The following is a 22893-nucleotide window of genomic DNA, read 5'->3' as shown; positions in this document are numbered from 1 at the left end:
TGCACATACGGCTGCTCCTCCATCCTCTCCATCATATACATGTTGGAGTTTTAGCGTGTGACAACCTCTTGTTTTTGATAATGACAGTGCATTTTGAATATTTTTCAATTTGCCCCACACCACTGAATGTACTTTATCACGGCACAGGACCCAGCAGCACTACGGAACTCAGCAGGACAGAGCACAGGACACAGCACCACTGGACTGATACTGCAGAATGTGTGAACTTTGTAATATTGCAGTACCAATGGACTTATACTGCTGGATTGGTTTTGCAAATTTGGTTATAATTATATATATTTTTTTTAATTTTTACTTTTTTATTTTTTTTTACTTTTTTTTATTTTTTTAAAAACTTGGGAATAATGGGGAAATAACTATGCCCTTAGAAGCACAGGACACAGCACCACTGGACTGAACAGGACACGGCACAGGACCCAGCAGCACTACGGAACTCAGCAGGACAGAGCACAGCACACAGCACCACTGGACTGATACTGCAGAACACAGCACAGCACAGCACAGAACTAAACAGCACAGCACGAGATCTACCAGGACAGAGGACCACCTAACACACCCTCCCTCTACCCTGATCAATGCCCGAGTGAAGATGGCGGCGACTAGCGGGGAATTTATAGGATCCGAGTATCGCGAGATCCGACAACGGGTTTATGAGTAAGAGCCTCAGTTTCAGATTTGAATTTGGCGCCAATACCCGGATCTGTCTCGGATCCGACTCGGATCGGCAACGTTCGGGTGGGCTCGGATTTCAGAAATCCGAGTGCGCTCATCTCTAAATTGAACCAATTGCTTGTCGAGGAAGAGGATACCATTTCTAGTCTAATCTTATCAATCTTGTCCTTGAAATAGGAAGCAAGATCCTGGGCCCTGATAGTGGACGGAGGGTTTGGGGTTAGAGGACTGAGAAGAGCTTTAAATGTCTTAAAAAGGCGTTTGGGGTTGGAAGCCTGAGCATAGATAAGAGATTGGAACTATGTTTATTTTGCAGTGTACAGAGCATTTCGATAGAAGCGGTAGATAGAAGAAGTCATTAGAGGTGCGAGTTTTACACCAGTGACGTTCTGCTTTATGGGAAAGTTTTTGAAAATTTTGCGTTGCTGTAGATTTGTCAAATATCTTCTATTTGACCAACAGAATGTACTATTTGTCCTACCCTTTTTTCTTATTCATCATTAATGTGAAGATCATTAGGGATCAGTTCAGGCGACAGTCAATTTTCAGTTTCCATGATTCTCAGAAGGGTGATTTGTATATGCTGCAGGAATGTTCTTTGCCTTTCTCTAGGTCCTACAGACATCTGGCAGGCAGTGGTCGAATTGGCCCTCCTATTGGTCTGTTATAGTGACTTTAAGTCTGCAGGGGTCACCATTCTTATCAGGAGCCAAGTGTAACACAAAAGAAGCTGCTGGCTTCTTCTCTTTTATATCAGAGGCTGGCCTCCATGTGGGGGCACAGCAGGGGTATGAAAATCACTTAATGAGTGACATTAGGTCACTTCTCAGTGTTTTAGGTGGCCCCTAACCATTGGCACCTTAGGCAATCAACTCATTTTACCTAATGGTAGTGCCAGCCCTGTGTACACATGACCTGTATACACAATCCATGGGGTACATTTAGTAAAAATCATGTATTTTTGAAACATCTGTGAACACACCTTGCGCCGATGTTATGGCAGAAATCTCAGCTCATTTTTTCTCACACTCCATAGAGGTGCGCAGAAAAAGGAGTGAAGATTCCTAACGTAATTGCCAGTAATGTGCGCAGCTGGACATCCTGGTGATGTCCACATGCCACATTGTAGTTTAAAACTTTTAAACATTATTAGGAAAGAAGGATTATTATAAAAAAACATTTAGTATAAGGTTAAAAAGAAAATAAAAAAAAAACATTTACAGTATACCATCCCCGAAACACATACTATACTTTTACAATACAAATAAAAATAAGCTTTGCATTGCAATTCTAAGAATATAAAAAAATCTATTTTTTTTTCCAAAGCATATAAGATCTGAGGGATAAAAACAAGAGTATAGACAAAATGTGAAAACAGTGTTTACAGTAATCATTGTAAAATACTAAATTGCATTATCTAATCCTAAACAACTGCATAAGCCTAGCCAAACGTAATTGAAATATAAATGAACAAAGATAATTCTCTTTACATTTGTTTTTGGTAGCGTGACACACATTCTTTTTTCGATGTAATGAAAAATAATATTTAAACATACTTATTTAGAACTCCAGTAATAAATTTTATCATGCTGGTATGATTGCAAATAGCAAAAAAATCAAAACAAATGACCGCTAAATTATATAATATAGACTTGTACAATGAAGGAAAAACTATCAGCTCAAGGGGTCAATCAGCCGAATCCAACCAGAAGCAATTAGTTAGTGGTATTGATCATCATCATCATCTTCAGTTCATGTGTTTGCACCTGACATCAGGCATCCACAAGTGATACAGCTTCAGGTGCATATGTGTATGCATGCCTTGGGTGCAATCATGCAAACATGCCCTTACTGTACTCTGTCCACTTTAGACTGACCCTTCCCTCACCCATGCCACCTCTTCATTTATCAGGTGCAAGTCTCAGTTGATAACAAATTGACATACACATGTAAGCATATGACTGATTTTGTTCACATACGCTGTACGCTAAAGCATATTTTATGCTAAACAAACTGGCGTGTGCCAAACTCAGCAGAAATAGAATTTCCAACTCTTCCCAATTGGCACTCCACATTGTTTTTTCACCTTTTCTTTGCAGCTTAGAAAAGATCAGTGTCAATGTAACTTGTTTTCTTAGCATTAGTGTATTTTAAAATGGCAAATGGTGTTCAAGGACAAAAATACTGAAATGAGAGCTCGTGTGATGCATCCTTGCATTCTGATTGTGTCAGTTTTTACTTTCAAAGGTTATCCCAATTTTTTTGATTTCAGCATTCGCAAACTGATTTGCTGGTCACTGAAATCTATACCACCTTTAAATTTTCTAATCTGCTTGCTATGTAGTTTTTCTGCTCTTGCTACAAGTATTATTGGCACTGATCACTTACAGGCACCATTAGAAAGACAGGTCGAGCCAATCACTGTCATCTTCACAGACAGTTAAAAATGTTGTACCATTCTGGGAATAAGAAGGCTTGGCCGCACTTTGTGAACCTAGGAACACCTCCGTAAATGTACTCTCCCATCCCTTGCATCTCATTTAAATATTTGAACCTGCAAAACAAAATCTTAACTGTATATATGGGCATAATACGAGGTATGAGTGCCTGAATTAGCCTGGATTAAACATGAAACCCTCAAATCCTCCCAGGGTCTCCTATCAGATGGTGGTTTTTTTTGCACACTCTAGTTGATGCCACTAAACTTGGTACTTACCCATATAAACAATAAATAATACACTTAAGCAAAAATATGGCATGGAGTGTCAGGCATGGCATTTGAGCTGCAGGCCCACATCTTTTATGTTTCTACAGTTATGGCCAAAAGTTTTGAGAATGATACAAGTATTGGCCTTCAAAAACTTTGCTGATTTCAGTGTTTTTAGACCTTTTTGTCAGATGTTGCTATGGTATACTGAAGTAAAATTACAATCATTTCATAAGTATTAAAGGCTTTTATTGACAATTACATCAAGTTTATGCAAAGAGTCAATATTTTTCAGTGTTGAACCCTCTTTTTGTAGACCTCTGAATTCGCCCTGGCATGCTGTCAATCAACTTTTGGACCACATACTGACTGATGGATGACCCATTTTTGCCTAATCAATGAATTGGAGTTTGTCGGAATTTGTGGGTTTTTGTTTGTCCACCCGCCTCTTGAGGATTGACCACAAGTTCTCAATGGGATTAAGGATTGAGGAGTTTCCTGGCCATGGATACAAATTTTCGATGTTTTGATCCCCGAGCCACATAGTTATCACTTTTGCCTTACGGGAAGGTGCTCCATCATGCTGGAAAAGGCATTGTGTGTCACCAAACTGTTCTTGGATAGTTGGGAGAAGTTGCTCTTGGAGCCTGTTTTGGTACCATTCTTTATTCATGGCTGTGTTCTTAGAAAATTAGAAAAATTGTGAGTGATTATAGTAGGATATAGTGACTCGCTCTGGAGCACTCCTAATACTGCATTGTAGGAAGAGTGTCTGAACTGTCATCCGGCAGTTCTATTTATTGCATACATGACATAACTGTTTGACACATAAACCAAATGGTGCTGTAAATACTATTTATCTTATTGTTAAGTAATCTTGATGGTCAATAGAATAGTAGATAAGAGTTCATTATTATCAAATATAAAACACGCAGTCCTCTTTAAAGGTACAATATGAAAAAAAGGGAAATAGAAGTGAATCCAGCGCTCCAGATGTCTCCCAGAGAAACCAAACAAAACTCTTGGTATATGTAATAAAACAAGCATATACTTACATTTTCATTCTTTGTATATTCAGTTCTTCTTAATAGTACCACAGATGTTCCAAATGTACATGTAATAAAAAATAACTGCAATAGCGTAATACAGGCAAATTTAAATTCAAATTCCCATGTAATAATCCTTCTTCCGGATTCCCTTTGGTATCAAACTCACTCAAGTCCTTCAACATATCTTGTAGTGGATTCTAAATCCAATATTCTTAATGGTAATCTTCTTTAGTCAGCCACTAATAAATACAAAATGGTAAAGAAGAAAAGGAATTCTAGTGTAGTAGGTTTTTACAAACAACAATTTCATACATTAAAACACACTCACAAGGAGGAGATAAGCAAAATGAATGAAAAATCCAATAATGATATTACTAGATACTCATACCAGAGGAACTTAGATTCAGCAGTCATCGATCTTAGAATTTTTCATAGGATAAATAGTTGTTGTGATAATCAATCAGATCCTAGATGGTGTTCCTGGTAAGAGTGAGGTGTTAGTCTCTTCCTCCAACGTGTTTTGACAGAAATGACCTTTCTCTAGTGGATGAGTGATGACACCCTTGATATCCTTAAATAGTGTCCATATCCAATAGGAATGCTTGAAGTCACCGTGACTAAATCAGCCCATTCAATAAAACCAACAATTATATGATATAACATACTGTCTTTTTTTATCAGTGTTATTTTATTTTTGTTTAATATAACTATTAATATCATATAATTGTTGGTTTTATTGAATCACTACAAAGAATATTTTATTTATTGTTTATTGTCACCATTCCATTGTTGTAATAGTGGCATGCTTATTTATGCTCTTTTAGGGTAGCATCTGCTTGAGTATTCCATCTGATGTGGTGACACACATCAGTGAAATGCTGCTGTTCCGTATAGAAATGAAAACTAAATTACCTAACTAATTACCTCTCCCCTGATTCCTACCACCTCTCTCTCATATCTTCTGTGTTACTTTCTATTTCCATAATGTATCCATAATGTACCCTTTGTTCTTTCAGGCCTTCTTTGTGTTTTTACATTTTTCCTCATATCTGTTGTGTCCCTTCAACGTTGCATAATTTCTCCCCAGTGGTTTGTTTTTTTTACCCTTTTTACCTATTCTTTGTCTCTTCCATGTGTCTCTTTCCTTTTTCCTTGCCTGTTTCCTCTGTCTGGACAATATGTGAATGGTGGCTTGAGTAGCAATTGTACAGACGATAACAGCATCCAGATGCTTGTGTTCTGAAAAAACTGAAAAATTGTGACAGCGGTCATATTACTTTTAAACTACTAGAAAGCTCTATTTTGTTGCAACTTCTGTTCTCTAATTATTTTCAGATTTGCCATTAAATATGCAGTGGTCATCTAATATATAAAAGCCTAACGGCGTGTGTTAGTGTGTGTGTGTGTGGAAAAAACTATTTTCTAAGAAAGGGCTCATCCAATTGACCTGAAATTTGGTATACTGACATTATTTGACAAAAAAAATGATAATAGTGAAGTCAGTTAACTTCCATCATCCCCCCTTCCCCCCGTGGGAGGGGTAGTAATGGCTAGATTTACGAGTTGAGGGCTCAAACTCATTTTCGTGAGGTAATTTTACCTCATGAACACACATGCTGTGTTAGTGTGTGTGGAAAAAACTATCGGGTGACAGAGTGCTCAAGCTGCAGCACCACCTGCTGGGTGGAGTTATATACTACACTGACCTACTAAATTCTTAGTATTATCTAATATATAAAAGCCTAGCGGCGTGTGTTAGTGTGTGTGTGTGTGGAAAAAACTATTTTCTCAGAAAGGGTTCATCCAATTGACCTTGATTTGACTAGAATGCATGAGTATCATGCACGAGTTAACTTGTATTAAATAACTATCCATGAAAACTGCCCACAGAATATTCAGACTGACAATGACCAGTTTAGCATCATTACTACACTATTCATAGCCAGACAGACTGGGGCACACAAAGACAGGTTGGGGCACTGCAACTGGGGCACACACACACAGATTGGTGTACACACAAAGACAGACTTGAGCACATACAGGTAGATTGGAGTATAGAAACTGAGGCAAACAAAGACAGATTGAAGCACAGACAAATTGGGGCACATACAGATAGATTGGAGCACTGACATACTGGGGCACCTCTGTCCCAATCACTGCTCACAAAGAGGAAGTCATTGCAAGTCTTCATCATTGCTGGAAGGGGGAAGTACATCAACATTTCTAGATTTTAAAAAATCCAAGTATTTTTTGTCAAGGAAATCTCCCATAGGGCACATCTCCTATCTCCCATGGTGCTAAAGAACTGCACAAACTTGTGTAACTCTATTCCTCTGCTCAGGCTTTATCCCCTCCTCTACAGGGCAGCCCAGCTCCATAGCTTAAAATAAAATAAATAGTGGCTGACTCAGCAAACCCAATAGCTTTAATAGAAGCAGCCAATGTCACAAACCTTCCTTGGCCTGGAGAGCGAGAGCAAACCCAGCTCCAGGTGATCTCTGAGACCACCTTTGGCCACATCACATGCTCTGCAAGCAAAGTACTTGTAGAGTATGCGAACAGCTTCAAAGGAAGTGGGTAGAAGATGTGCCAGTATATCACACCAGCAGATTCTGCCCAACTTTAAGGACTGCATGTAAGGGATACATTTTTGAATGGAAAATATGTTCTTTTGCATATAAGCAAAAGGGCTTCTGCACACATTTGCAGTTTCATATTTGTATCTTAAGTAAGACTCTGTGTGCTGTGCAAATATCCCATTGCTAGGTACCAATTCTTGTGTGTGCTCAGAATTGGAGCTCCATAAGTAACATATTTTAAGATGCATGTAACCCAAAATACTGTTCATTGACTAGGCCTAAGGTAAACGACTGCAATCACTGGAGAGCAGGGATATGAGACATTAGTTATGTCAGGGGAAAATCATAAGGGCAAGAGAGATAAGAGACCTTAAGAGTCATGCGGTTTTATTCTAAACTACATTTAAATGACAGCTAACATAATCTGAATGCTCACTAACTCATCAGCCCAGCTTAAGGGATAATACTTAAAACATTTTTAGGTATCAGTGATTTTTAGATTTCACCTTCACAGGTGCATTACCTTAATTCTAACTAACCACAAATAATATATCACTCCTCATCATGCTCCAGGATACAAGCCATACCTTTTTACAACATCCCCGGGTGTTGGCAAACACTTTCCAACCAGGATATAAGAAAACAAACACTGTGCACTGCTTCTAAATGTGCAAACCACAACATTATGGGAGAAATAAGCTTTTTTGACCAAATCAAAAAGAATTATATGCAACCTGTATATGTTCCTAAAGAAAAAACAAACATCTGAGTCACATAGCCATCATCACATTTCCAATACATCCCAACTGTCTCTCTTTAGATGGGGCAGTATTGATTCTGGTGGACTGTTCTGTCGACCTGATGGCTGGGTCATTTATCCTCACTGCTGGGAATGTTAGAAGTTATATCCCACTCCAGGGCTGGTGCTGGGAGGTCTGGCGTCCTCCTGTCCAGAGTTGGTGGATGCGCTATGCGGCCCCTTTGGCATTTTAAGGTGCATGCGCTGAAGTGGCTTCAATACGCATGTGAACCCACCTCATACCCCACACTTGTTCCAATATCTGCTCTGTTATACATAGAGAAAGGAATTGAAATTTAAAGTGGTAATTTTTTTAGTGCAATCGTGTTCTGCCAGCCATGTGCACTCATTGCTCACATAGAGGAAGTCAACTCTAGTCTTCATTATTACCGGAAGAAGAAATACAGCAACATTTCTAAGATTTTATAAAGCACAAGTATTTTTTGTCTGGGTGGCAGTTTAGACATTTAACACACACTATTTCCCTGCTCAAAGTGTAATACCCCAGCCAAACCCTGGGTATCCAGAGTGTTTAGTAAAGAAAATGATATGTGTGAGATTTACCATGGCTCATATACATTGTTAAATGACTTATGTTGCTTTAAAAATTACAGAGAGACAGCCATTGGGCCTGAGTCATTAAGGCAAAAAAGGAGTAAATGTTCTCTGGGACAAACCATATTACAATACAAGGGTGCAAATTAATTTATTATTTTGCACATAAGTTAAATACTGGCTGTTTTTTCATCTAGCACACAAATACTTGCTAGCTTGTTATAACACCGAAATTTAAATCTGATCCAGGACATGTCCTACCCCAAATATAAATCTGTCCCCACATTTTAAATTTACCTCCCCCTCCAATACAACATGGTTTTGCCCAGGTGCAAATGTTACTCCTTTTTTATGCTTTGCTCTCTTTAATGACTCAGGCCCATTATGTTTAACTAGTGAGTGGTGATATTAGAGCTGGACAATTCTGTGTCACAAATCACCTTATGAGTTGAGTTATCAGAACCTGTTGTTGACGAGAGCTTCACCTATAGCAACCCCCTTTCCCATAGAACCAGATATGTTCGCCGGTACTTGGTTGTCCCCAGGACTTATTCTCGAATAGTGATAACTCAACTCTGGTAGGTAGGCACCATAGAGGACTTGACAATGGGATGCTGAGCAGTGATACTCCTGGAGCAGATTAAGCAGGAACACTGAGTAGCAACAGTTGGGAGGTGATATCGTAGAAAGTAAGTTTTGGATCTCTGATGGAGAGATGACATTTATGATTGATCTGAGGATGGACATGAGCGATAAGAAACCAGAGTTGAGTCTTTCCTTGCAGCTACTGACAATCTCTGACAAGCAGACTGAGAGAGATAAAAGTATTTACTGCTGGGACATGTACATATAAGGAACTTCAGATGAAAGCATATAGTGAGGTCTGTAAAACACACTTGCCACAGATTTCTGCCCTTTGTTTCACTCCCTGCTGACAGATTTATTGTACCAGAAATTCACTGACTTTGTAATGCATGGATTATTCCCATAGACAAATTAAATCAGTTTTGTTTTACACCTACCCACAGCATGCTTGCATGTATAGTAATAAGGGGCACACATTGACTGCATATAATCAGCCCTGTTTCCAGGGTACAACAGAGACTTCAAGTCCAGGAAACACATTCAGTGATAATTTATATCCAGCCACTATTTCTTTGCAAAAATTGCCCGTTACACTTCCTTATAGGAAAACACCCAGATTGATAATTAAAACTGTTATCTGTCATAGATGACTCTTGCTGCATAAGGACTGAATTGTGCAAAACCTACAGATCTTAAATTGTACGTTCGGTTGATCAACAAATAGACCACACCCTCAAAAAGTTAAACAGAAAGACACTGCGCCGTATTATTAAACCTACATTTGCAACTGTTTCAATTCACTGGCTTCCTGACCAATTTACTTTGTTTCATCACTGTCTGCTTAAGCATTGGTCAGACTTTCAATCCATCATTCATTCATTCAACCAATTAGGAGGCTACCTGAAAGCGGCCAATCACATAACCAATCCCTGTATAAGTGCCTCTATAAGAATGGAGTTCCCTCTACGTTACCATACTTCCCTGATAAAGCGGCAAGCGAAACGCGTTGGTAGACTGCTGCCATCCTCAACTCCGTTATCCATCACCTTCAGAACTGGGTTTTGGAACAGCAATTCTTTTTATCCCAGGACGCATGCGCATGCACTAATTGGTGTTAGCCGCGGCCGCGACTACACCAACATTTGGAGGCTCGTTCTTTATCCCTGCATCCAGAGGATATAGCGGCGCCACAACCACTACAGGGCTGAATGAAACCGACACCACGAGTACTTCACCATTGGATTGGAATATATGACCGCTCAACGCTAACTTGCCTTATCGGCATTTCATCGTGAGTACTGGAACTTTACTGCAGAAATTGGATGTATACATCTGCTTTCATTTCCTATTCACTACTCTCTTATTTATAACGGTCTCCGACTACACCTACATCCTAGTACGGATTATTACCAACATATTGACTCAGAGACTGTAAATCCAATCAAGTTTTGGATATATGCTTCACATTGGGACTCTTTTAACCATTTCAGCCTCCTGGGACCTCCGTGTCCATTACTATAGGATTAGTGCTGATTTAGAGTTTGGAGCCAGTGTTTTTGTTATTTCTATGTCTATTTATGCATTTAGATGCAACCTTGCATTTCATGTTAATCATTGCTGCACTGTGTTTTATTAAACCATATCCTATATCCTTACTTCTCTGTCACATCCTTGAGCGCTACGGGGAGACCATCTTTAAATATTCATTTTAAGGGTTGGAACTACCCTTTATACTCTTTTCCCCCTAAGCAGCCTCTTTCTCTTACTACAATAGGGAGCGCTCACCAACCCCCCATTGCCATATATATATACATGCCAGATCTATAATGAGCCTGGCTAACCCACAAGTAGGTGTAAGCTTGTTTTGACTCTATAATGTGCACAAAAAGGTTGCCAGGCATGAGGTAATTTATGTATTTGCACCCTTCATCCATCTTTCGAGCACATATAGCTACTCATGGACATGGAGGGGGTCTGGTAGGAGGAGATTACAGGCGTCAACACCTCCGAAACCACTGCCTGTGTCTGAGCATGCTTGCATGGTCCCTCAACTTGTCATTTAGACATGGCTTAAATTCTTGCCAACTTTGTGAAATTAGAAAAGTTAACAATGTTTCAAATTAGGCAGAACGCTAATGTTAGCTTTGATTTTGATGGCAAAAAAAAAAAGGAATTTGACCTATGGCTTTTTTGCAGACAATAAAATATGGCCATGCACAATTTTTATAGCAGATTTCTCCACAAGTAAAGAAAATACAAATTTGAGACTTCCAAAAAACAGAAATCAATTTCTAGCATACATTTTTTAAGTATTTTGAACAATAACCTGACCTGTACTAGGATCACAGGTATCAATATATGAATGAATGGACAACAGAAAAAAATTACCATTTTTGACCTCAGTCACCTTGTGACAAATTGTAGCCACAACATTGACCTGCATTGTAATCTTGTCACATATCCGGCCTTTGGTTGGGGCGGACAGCTGCCTAGTGGTGGAGTGCAGCTTATCCACCACCAGCCTCCACCTCCTGAGCAGTGAAATTGCACTGCCTCCACTTTGACCCTGCTGTGGTCAGACATATTTTGAGTACTCTAAAGAGAAGAAAAAAAAGACAGTCATTAGGAACAATACTTAAATGCCCTGTTAGTGTCTGACATTGGCCATTGTTCTCACCAATAAAATACAAGAGGAAATCCAAGATATGTAGCCAAACAATTTCTGACCTCTTACTACTGATCAGAAATCAAACAATGGCAGGGCTGAATGTTTGTCTCGCCAGCTCAGAACATGCAGGTGCGTTCTACAGTGATTTGATGCAGTTGCCTTCACCTGCGATTGCCTGTGTATAATTAGCAAGGAGGTTGGCACGGACCTAACTGCAAGGGTATGGTTGATGACAGAAGGATTGAAAAGTTAGGCAGGCATCTTACGTACGGTATTGAAGGAATCCAATGGTGATGTGCCTACAGCCATATGTACACTGAGAACCAATCAGTGTGCTGCATGTTGAAAGGACATATTCACTTGCAAACATGTGTGCAGCAACCTTCGCTAGGGCAGAGTTCCAAGTTCTAACTATGGAGGGCCTGTAGCTTCCACAGGCTGGTATATATCCAATGAGGAAAAGTTCTGGACATACAGGGCCAACCTTGATAAAGTCCACTCTGCTGGTCGAAATGCGTTGGATGGTGATAGCTAAGTGTGATTACAGATGTTCAGCAACTCACCTTCAGTTTTAACATTTTGATTTGAAGCTCTGTCCAGCAATACCCCTGGGCTTTGGGAAAGATGTAATGACATAACAAGTGAACTTCAATCCTCAACCAAAGTTCCACTTCAAAGCGATATATATCCTGGTACCCAAAAGACTATTATATCAAGAGCTGAATCTGAAGAATATTTCTAGTAAGTTTAACATGAACAGGGGACACCAGTTTAGAAGATGAGTCATAGTAACTATTGATATTATGTAACAGTTCAAGTAATCTTTTTGCACGTTTATTCACAAGAGGGATGCCACAGTTCATGGAACACTGCAATGTACCTGCCGACCTAGACACAGCTCTAGTGGGAGGTGCAGAGTCTAACGCACCCCGGTCTTCTCCAGGGCATCACTTAAACCCAGTTGATGAAGAACAACTCTCTCTTTTTAATCCCTTCCATGATTTTGTAACATAGAACGGACTTCAGGTGCCCCAGACATCCTGTTCTTACAGTAAAAGAGGGTAGTTTGTCAGGGTCTAGTTCAGCAACCATTTTATAGTCCCAAGTTAATAACTTGCAGTCCACTGGCTACATTTAAGAATAAGAGGTTGTAGTTCATCATCTCTTAGTTCCACAAAATATTTTTTTAAGTCCACATACTCCAAATAAATGCCAAAATCAAGTCTTAATATCTGCAGGTGAGAACACTGAGATTGTCCATCCAAGGTTTCTCCACCAGATGTAGTCCTTTATTTAGGTGATAACTGGTAGACCCGTCTTGTCACAACATATTTTTAATAGATTGCTTGCAGTAAATAATATGTTTATCAGTCTTATTACTAATACTTACCTTGATACCCAGATGAAGTGTTCCTTCCTCAATATGTGTTAGGTGCACAAAAGCACCTTATTCTGAGCCCACATAAAAAATATAATGTTCTGTCTTCAGGTGGGATTTTTAAATTAGCTTCAAAGTGTGGAGGGTGCTCATATATGGGGATTTTCCAATTGCCTTTTTAACCCCTGTAAGCTGGTCTGGCTCTATCATATCTTTGTCAGTGGTGGAAACTGGCCATCCTCCTAGGAATCAGCCGAGTGCACTGTTTTCATTTGTATGTGCAGCAATACCAATATAATATAATATTATATAACATACAAACATTAAAATGTACTAATGTGACAGATTGTATGGATATTCCCAATGTCTCCTTACTCTCATGACTTTATTAAGACAGAAATTAACTATTTATGGGGAAAAAAAATGTAATTAGTTAAAGGGGTGACCCAGAGGAGAGGAGAGGTAAGTAATGTTTTGTAGTAGTGTTATTACTCTCACTGGCATAAATGTTTCTTTTTCAGACTGTAATATCATAAATGGTCATGCAACATTGCTGCATAGTGGCACTTCCCAAAAATGGAAAGTGAACACAAAAAAAAAAGTCCTTATGCACAAAAACACGGAAATGTCTGTCAGTATTTATACTGTTTTATTATTAGCCATTACTGCACAACTAAAGATGTGCTTGCATCTGATAGAACGGGAAGGTAACACTCTTTTAAACATTACTTTTTAACAAAGCTTCAGTGTAATTTCAGGCTAATATTTAACAATGTATTTTACATTCGTGTGTCATAAAAGAAAATTACAATTGTAGAGCTTTGTGTTTCTTTAAATAAATAGAATATTGCCTTCAATTTACGAGCTATCTGTCTATGGTTTATGGGTAAGAGGAATATACAATTTAGGAAACAATTAGTGTATCAAAACAATGAACTTATAATAACACATAAGCCAAGTCCTGAACCCTCCAGTCCTAACGTATCATATTTTTGGCCAGAGCTTAAGCAAGTAATCGTCACAAAAATGAACAATGAGCATTTAAACACAACCTTTTCAGCCAAACCTCAAACCACAAAATAATTTATAGTGCCTCAAACATCTGTATTTATCTTTCCTTATTATAAAATATATATTTCCTTATGCTACAACCTGAACCCCATTCACAGTGAGATTTGGATTCTTTAAATAAGCAGAAGTTTTATCTAGTGTAGGAACTACAGGCACTATAAAGTCATTTACTGAGTGACAAAGTCCATTTATTGACTATTTGGATTGCTCCAGGCTGGGTTATGGATGAGAAAACTAAACAGTTACAAGAATATTATTAAAACACACAGATTGTAAGAGCCTAGGGCTACGATATACTACTTCTCTTCTTTAAAAGAAAAATATTTTTTTACATTTTATCTCCCAATAGTTTCCTGTACTTATTTTAAGAAAAACAAAGAAACAAACAAAACAAAAACAAGAGGGTCATTGGTGAGACAATCAAAATGTTAATAAAGGCTAACTCTGTGATTTGTAAACTTTTATTTTGCAATACCCCAAATCACAACTGTTATGTCTCTAACACAACCCGAACATACCTCCGTTTCTTTTCAATATACAAGTACTGATACTTATACTATATGTAGCTGTACTGAGGTCTTTTAGAAATAAGGGTACATTTTCACAAATAGAGCAATTAATCTTTAACGAATGAAAATATGAGACCTTAAACCATATATTTCATACCAGTACGGAATCCGTTTACCGTGTGTAAACAACGGAACAAGATATCGGGATTCCTTGATCCGTTAGTGTTCTCATAGACAATAATGGACAAAGGAAGACTTTAGTCTGTAGCCACTTGATACAAAGTGGAATTCTCGTATTTCTTAAAAACACCAGTTAAATATGAACACACAGGTAGCACGGTGGCGTAGTGGTTAGCACTTCTGCCTCACAGCACTGGGGTCATGAGTTCGATTCCCGAACATAGCTCTATCTGTGTTGAGTTTGTATGTTCTCTCCATGTTTGTTCCAGTTTCCTCCCACACTCCAAACGCATACTGATTAGGTTAATTGGCTGCCATTAAATTGCCCTTAGTCTCTCTCCATCTGTGTGCGTGTGTATGTTAGGGGATTTAGATTGTAAGCTCCAATGGCACAAGAACTGATGTGAATGAGTTCTCTGTACAACGCTGCAAAATTAGTGGCGCCATACGAATAAATAAATGATGATGATGACAGGTATACTGTATGTTCAAATGAAATATGGTAGTTGTTGGATTGGAGTCACAGATGTTTCAATGAGTTTTGAGGACTACAAAGGAACTTAACATTTACAGCATAAATTGTAGATGTTCTTAGCACTATTTTGTATTCATAGTTTGATTTTAGAATCTCCATTCCTTTTGTCTAGGCACCCAGCAAGGTAGTCCATGGTGGCAGCAGGGAGCCTGGAAACAGTGCTTGTATTCAGGAAATTTTCGTACCTAAGCTCTTTATAACTGTATTTGTTGACATATCCACAGTTTCAAATTGGTGTTATCCAAAAAGCTGTGTATATATTTCATCTAAAAATGCACACAAAATATAAAAAAATGACTAGCATTATTCAAATTATAGTTAGTGGTATATTGATTTATTTGTAAGTGGTTATAATAATAGCATTTAGAATAAAGGTTTCTAAAAGTATTCTGTTTTCTATGCAAATACTTATTATAACATTCTACAATTTTATTTAAACTCCACTCTTTTATGCACCCATCCATGCCTAATCTATTAGACATTCACTTTCGGGATGAATTGGACAGATGGCCAACATATGAAATGTGTGTTTACCTGAGGTCAACATTAGGCCATACAGCAAATGCACATCATACTGTTGGCATCTAAATAAAGGTGTATCCAACATAGTCACTATAAACAAAAGAGTAATTCATAGTATCAGAACATATCCAGCTCTTGGCAACTCATAATTTTTCAACCAATATGTAGCAATGTCACTATGTCAATCTAGTACAGAGAACATTAAGGGTCCAGAGACTGGAGGGTTCAAAGTGTATTCAACGTAGAAAGTGTCAAGCATCTAGTGCCCATTGTATCCATGACAGGGCCTGAACCAGGGATCCGGGACTGTGTAAGTTAAAATGTCCATTATTGCTAATCAGTGGGTTGCCACTAGAGACTGTCATACCTGTTTAAAATGGGGTACTGCATTTAAATGTCCCTTATCTCATACCCCGCAGAGTCACTATAGCCACAACTGACAGTAACACAGTAATACAGTAACCTGAAGCTATCTTATTGATATGAAGTACCCCTTAACAGCCCACTCTGACTGTGTAGTATCTTTTTGCTTGGATGCTTGCATGGAACTGGATCACCAGGAGCCAGCATGTGGGACTATCCCCTCTGCATGCTGGGAGCCTTTTCTTAAAGCACCGGTGCATGCACAGTGAAGTTCTTAACAGGGTTTCACTATACATGCACTGGGCTCTGAATGCTTACAAAAAACAGTGGGTTTCAGGAGGGTGAACTGGTATTGCCTCCCCCAAATTATACTATGGTGCCCAAAAATGCTGTGCTTCACCTCTGCCATGGACCATATACAGGGCCGGACTGGGACTAAAAATCAGCCCTGGCATTTCAAGCATACAGGCCCATCTCTGTTGATGAGCATGAAAAAAACTGGGTGCCGCTAAGGGCGTGGCCACATTATGTAGGGGGCGTGGTCAAGATGGGGCATTGATACATACATTACATACATTATAATAAAACATTACATTTATCAGGCCCTCCCTATCATGCCACCCCTCCACCACAGAAGCACATTACAACACCCCCAGTCCACTGCACTTATCTATGCTTCTGATTCTGCTGACATCCATCAGGATGGGAACTTCCTGTAGAGTGAGCAGGGAAACTCTCAGTCTCACAAGATTAATAAATCTCATGAGACTTAGAGCTCCTCGGCTTGCTCTGCAGGCTGTGTCCTATCCAGGGACTGGGAGTAGCTATCCGCTCCCTCCTGCTAACCAGAGCTGGACTTAGTCTCAGGGGGTCCTAGGCACTTAAGACAGGGGGCTCCTATGATGTAATATGGTTATTAGATACATTTTCAACAAATACATAGGCAATACTGTGAGCACTATTAGGTGAACACAGTTCTGCCTTCACAAGCAGTACAATGTGAAGTAGGACATAGCTCCCAACTGTCCTTGCAATCAGACCAAATCCTGACTAAGCGGGACAGTCACCCACCAAATTCAGGACAGTTGGCAGACTGTCCTGGTCTCTCTTACCTGTCTTGTCATTGTCACCACTTGTGGCTGCTGGTGTCTTTAGATCAGTTGCTGCTTGTCTGGATCCTGGAATGTTGGGGGCCCTATTTGGAAAAAAAAAATGGGTACATGAAAGTTAGAAAACTCCAAACAGCACCAATGTTAACTCAATATAGCACCCACGTTATAAAATTAGGCCTCACGCCAGTCCCAACATTAAAATAATAGTATTCCCATTTAATAAATAAATCTATTTCCCTCCCTCCAAACAACCTCAGCAAGAAATTAAATAGCATTTATGTTTAATAAAAATGACCATTTCCCACAAACATCCCAGGCATTAAATAATTCATAATCACATTTCATAATTAGACCTCATTTTCCCCAAACAGCCCCACATTCACTTAATAGCACACATTATAGTCATAAACTGTCCCCCACACACATTATAGTCATATACTGTTCCCACACACATTGGCCATTTTTATTTTCCCCCTCCTACAGCCATTGCCCCCCCTTGCAGACATTTTCAATCACCCCCTCTTCCCCCTGCAGACATTTTCAATCACCCCCTCTTCCCCTGCAGACATTTTCAATCACCCCCTTTTCCCCTGCAGACATTTTCAATCACCCCCTCTTCCCCTGCAGACATTTTCAATCACCCCCTCTTCCACTGCAGACATTTTCAATCACCCCCTCTTCCCCTGCAGACATTTTCAGTCACCCCCTCTTCCCCCTGCAGACATTTTCAGTCACCCCCTCTTCCCCTGCAGACATTTTCACTCACCCCCTCTTCCCCTGCAGACATTTTCACTCACCCCCCCTTCCCCCTGCAGACATTTTCACTCACCCCCCCTTCCCCCTGCAGACATTTTCACTCACCCCCCCTTCCCCCTGCAGACATTTTCACTCATCCCCCCCTTCCGCCTGCACTTTCACTCACCCCCCCATCCCCCTGCAGACATTTATTGCCCCTCTCCCCCCCGCAGACATTTATTGCCCCCTCCCCCCCCTGCACACATATTCCGTTTGTCTCCCCCTCTCCACACATATTCCGTTTGTCTCCCCCCCCTCCCTCCCTGCACACATATTCCATTTGTCTCCCCCCCTCCCTGCACACATATTCCGTTTGTCTCCCCCCCTCCCTGCACACATATTCCGTTTGTCTCCCCCCCCTGCACACATATTCCGTTTGTCTCCCGCTGCTCCCTGCACACATATTCTTTACACTTACCTCAACACTGACAGCTGCCTCCACTGCAGCTCATCCTACGCGGGAGCCGGGCCGGCGCACAGAGCCGTCATGACGTCACACGTCATGACGGCTGCACACACAAAAAAAAAAATTTTTTTTTTTAATTTAATCGGGGTATCACAGGGAGCCGGACCGGCCCATACTGCCATCGGCCCTTCTGGCATTTGCCAGAAGTGCCAGATGGCCAGTCCGGCCCTGACCATATATAAATCTCATAATTGAGCATTTATATAAAAAGCCAATCTGAGTATTATGTTGATTGCTGCAATACATGGCTCAGTATATCTGTAAAGTATTTTTCTGTCTAGGCACAGTTCTGCTATGCATAGCTGCCTTGCCTTCACCCCAAGCCAATACATGGACTTTACCCCATTGGGGTAGAGGGCAGATATGTACCATAATGCATTTCCTGCACCTGAAAAAATTGGTGGAAGAGTTGTAGGATAGGTGAATTGTGTTTTGTTGTGATAATCTGGGGGCAGTTATTAACCACTTGGCCTCATTCCCCCTAGCTAACAGATTGTTTAGGAGTTTGCTCCTTAAATGTTTTTATCTCAATATTGATTTTCATGCAAAACATATTCCGGCGGCGCATAACATTATTGCTGATATTTTGTTGGCTTAGGTTTAGATCGGTTGCGCCAATGGCACATGCAGTTAGTTTGTCATCCCTTCCTTGTGGTTGCCAGATTATCAAGCCGGCATAGGATTAGCTGGGAGAGCGTTGGTCCCCACTACTTTGAAGAGATATAGGGGGGCCTGGAATGAGTGGTTATTGTTCTCTAATTCAAGTGCTCATCGAGGACAGATGCAGGATCAGTGTGCTTTGGCGTTTGTTTGGGATGGTTTTTTGTCCAGTAGGTCCAAGGCTGCTATGGTTTCACCATTGGCTGGTATCTCCTTATTTCATCAGTTGCAGGGCAGTTCTGACATCACTAGTTCTTTTTTGACTAGCAGGGCCTTAAAAGGCTGAGCCAAATTGTCGCCGGTGTTGGAAGATAGGAGGTGACTTGTGGATCAGGATTTCTTAGCTAAACTAGTTGAAGCTGTGGCTCTGGTTGCTTCAAATGCATTTGAGGGTTGCTTATTTAACTTGACTTTTTCTATGGCATTTTTTCGGGGCCTTCCGGATTAGTGAATTTGTGGCCTCCTCTAAATTGCTACAATGTACAGATTTGTTGGCCAAAAATGTGTTTTTTAATGGACAGAGTTTAGTTTGTAAAATCCACAGATCAAAAATGGATCAACTCGATAGAGTGCATTGGTGAGTGGTGAGAATAATGTGGTTTGCCAATGCATTTGCTATATGGAACAGAAGCATTTACTATATGGAACATTTGCTATATGGCTCGTTGAGGCATCTAGATGACTAAATACCAGTTCCAAGCGGTTTTTTAAAAAATGCCTATGTAGACTAGGGCTTAGTTGGGTGGACTACGGGACTCATTCCTTTTACGATTGCTGCAGCTACGGATGCGGCTGAAGAGGGTTGTTCCGTTTTAGGTTTAGGGTACTAGGTAGATAGAAATCTTGTTGCTACAAAGGATTATTATGTTGAGGAATAAGTTATCAGGCTGTCCTTTATCGTGCTGGGATGCCATGTGTTGCTTGTGAAGTTTTAAGGGGTCATAGAGGGATTTGCCCGATTTGTCCTCTGAATGAAGAGCATGACTGGCTTATGGTCCTTCAAGGTTTTTTATGGTTTTACCTCCGCATAGATGCACTCCCTTAGTCCTTTGTTCCGTCGGGCCTGCTGTGTTTAGCCAATAATTAGGTATTTTAGCAGATTGCGCAAGGTGTATAATGCTTTCTTTTAATGAGTCATTCCTCCATATTTCAGGTTGTCGATGGGACCCTTTTATGGTGTGAATTATGGGGCATTCTATTGGAACTTGTCCATCTTATTGAGGCCAAAGACATTAAGGGGATGCATTGGACTTGTTAAGGATGCTGTACACTTATGAAGCTCAGTTTGGGATTCCCGAAGAGCTAGTTCTCCATTTGGGTTTTGGGTAAGATTAGGGGTCTGGACCTACATTTAGTCTGATTTGGCCTCGCCAGTAGCTTGCTGGCCTGGTATTCATTTGGTTTGGTCTGATATAATTCCCAGGGAGTTAATAATTCAGCTCACATTGATTTGGCTTATTCTAAGGTGAACCTGGTCATTGGTAAATTTTCAGAGGGGTGGTTGGATCCATGGTGGTGCACCACACAATTAAATTTGAATACGCTCACTTGTATAGATCAGATGGCATATATCTTATGGAGGATTGGTTGGTTTGCTGTTTAGAGCAGCTTTTTCAGAGTCTTATTGGGATTTGAAGGGTCACAGTGGTGGCGGTCTTCGGTTTCTGGGGCTTGGAACCTAACTTTGGTAGAAAAGCAGGCAAATCAGCAGCCATCAATGATGCATTTTGGTGGTGGTGGAGTACTTGCCCTCAAAAGAGAGGCTTATTTTAGTAACACTCCCTCTTGGCGAGTTATGGAACACCGCTTTTTGATTGGCGTGTTCCAGCTTCCAGCCAAAAGAGGGAGAATGGAGCTCCTCTGCCTAGAATTGTCAGAGTATGTTTTTCGTCTGATTGGCATGATTTAGTGCAGTAATGGCAGGTGCCTGATTGGTCGTGCTTTTTATTTGTCACCACTTAAATGATACTTTAAGCACCATAACATTCTATTTCAGTAGCTTAGATTAGGGTTTTTTCACTGACTACCAATAACAGACATGACTTTGTCTATGTATATTTAACTAATCATTGCTTCTCAGTCTTGTTATATACTATATTATTTTCATTTCAGGAACCACAATGGGCACTGGTTATTGGCAAAATGGGCTGAGGGCATTTATCATTTCCAGCAAGAAGAAGAGAGCACCTATTGTGTGTTATACAGTTAGACCTAGTTAAGTGCCTGCAGCGATGTTATAGACCTTGTCACAGCATGTTTGTGAAAAGTAAAAAAACAGCTTGGCAATGATGAGTTGGATAATCTATTGTTTATATAGGTGCAATTTTGAGTGCATAGAACTATTGTCTTTTGCCTCATTAATTTAATCATGTTAATGCAAATCTGAAGAAAATAGTGAGATGGTCATATATTGAAAAAATATACTGTATATCCCATGTTCTTTTAAAAATATGACAGTGTCCTCTATTTATTGGTCCAAAATATAATGTATTGTTATATTTTTCCCTTGGTTTCGAGACATGTAACAATTTTGTGGGTAGCCCAATACAGGTCATATAATGATATAATGCACTTAATGCACATTTGCACTTGTTTTTAGAGACACATGCATGGATTGTCACGGAGAATGGTTTTGAATAAGAGAGCGGCACACTTTTGTTCCTTGTAATAGGCAGAGCTGGCAAGATGGAGGCACTGGGGTATTCCATGTAGCATCTCCAAAGTAATAGGTTTTAATCTGTGCATAAAGACATAAACAAATGTCATTTTGTGGGATCCATTATTATGATAAGTTTCAAGATGTGTTAATTGCATGCATTTGCAGATGTTATTGATTTAGTCAGTTCCTTAATTTGCTTGCAATGCTTACATTTGAGATCAACTCATTACTATAAGTTTTATTCTTTACACTACTTTCAATTGAATGCTTTTGTGCAACGTAGTGGAAATAACATTAATACTGTATGTGAAGATAAATCAGTCTTAATAAAAAAAAAAAAATATATAAAGTTGTAATAAAACAGTACTGAGGTTTTTTTGAAGACATAACTTAAGTTCTATAATATAGGTAATTAATGGAAAAGTTTCAATGAACTACTCAAGGGGGGGTGGTCCAAATGGATCCTTAGGTAGAACTTTTAAGTTAAAGTTTTACATTTACAGACAAGTACTTTTCTGTCATGAACCACAAGCTCACAAAATGTCTCGTCAAGCTTTAATGTTTTGTTAACACTAAGGGGCATATTCAATTGTCGGCGGAAACGCCGAAAATCTCGCGGTTATTACGGTAGTTTTCTCGCTGGATTTCAGCTCGCGGCTCAGGGAGCTATAACGGTAATAGTTTTAACGCGCCGCGGAAACCGGACAATTGAATATGCCCCTAAGAGCTTATGCATTGTCCTCTCATTAGCATTCCTTTCCCATTTGCATTCCCATCCTGTAATCATAAATCCTGCTCTGTAGCTTTTTGCCCCTTGTAATCATATATCCCCTCCTGTAATCATTTATATTCTACTGTAATCATATATATTAGTCCCTCCTGTAGCTAATTATCTCTGCTTGTAGTCATGTATGCTCCACTGTAGCCATTTGTCTACACTTGTAACGATTTATACACCCATGTTGCCATTTATTGCCTGTTGTAGCCATTTATTCCCTTTGGTGCAAT

Source organism: Mixophyes fleayi, chromosome 11 (genome assembly GCF_038048845.1).
Source record: "Mixophyes fleayi isolate aMixFle1 chromosome 11, aMixFle1.hap1, whole genome shotgun sequence".
Classification (NCBI taxonomy): Eukaryota; Metazoa; Chordata; class Amphibia; order Anura; family Limnodynastidae; genus Mixophyes; species Mixophyes fleayi.
This window is presented reverse-complemented; position numbering follows the sequence as displayed.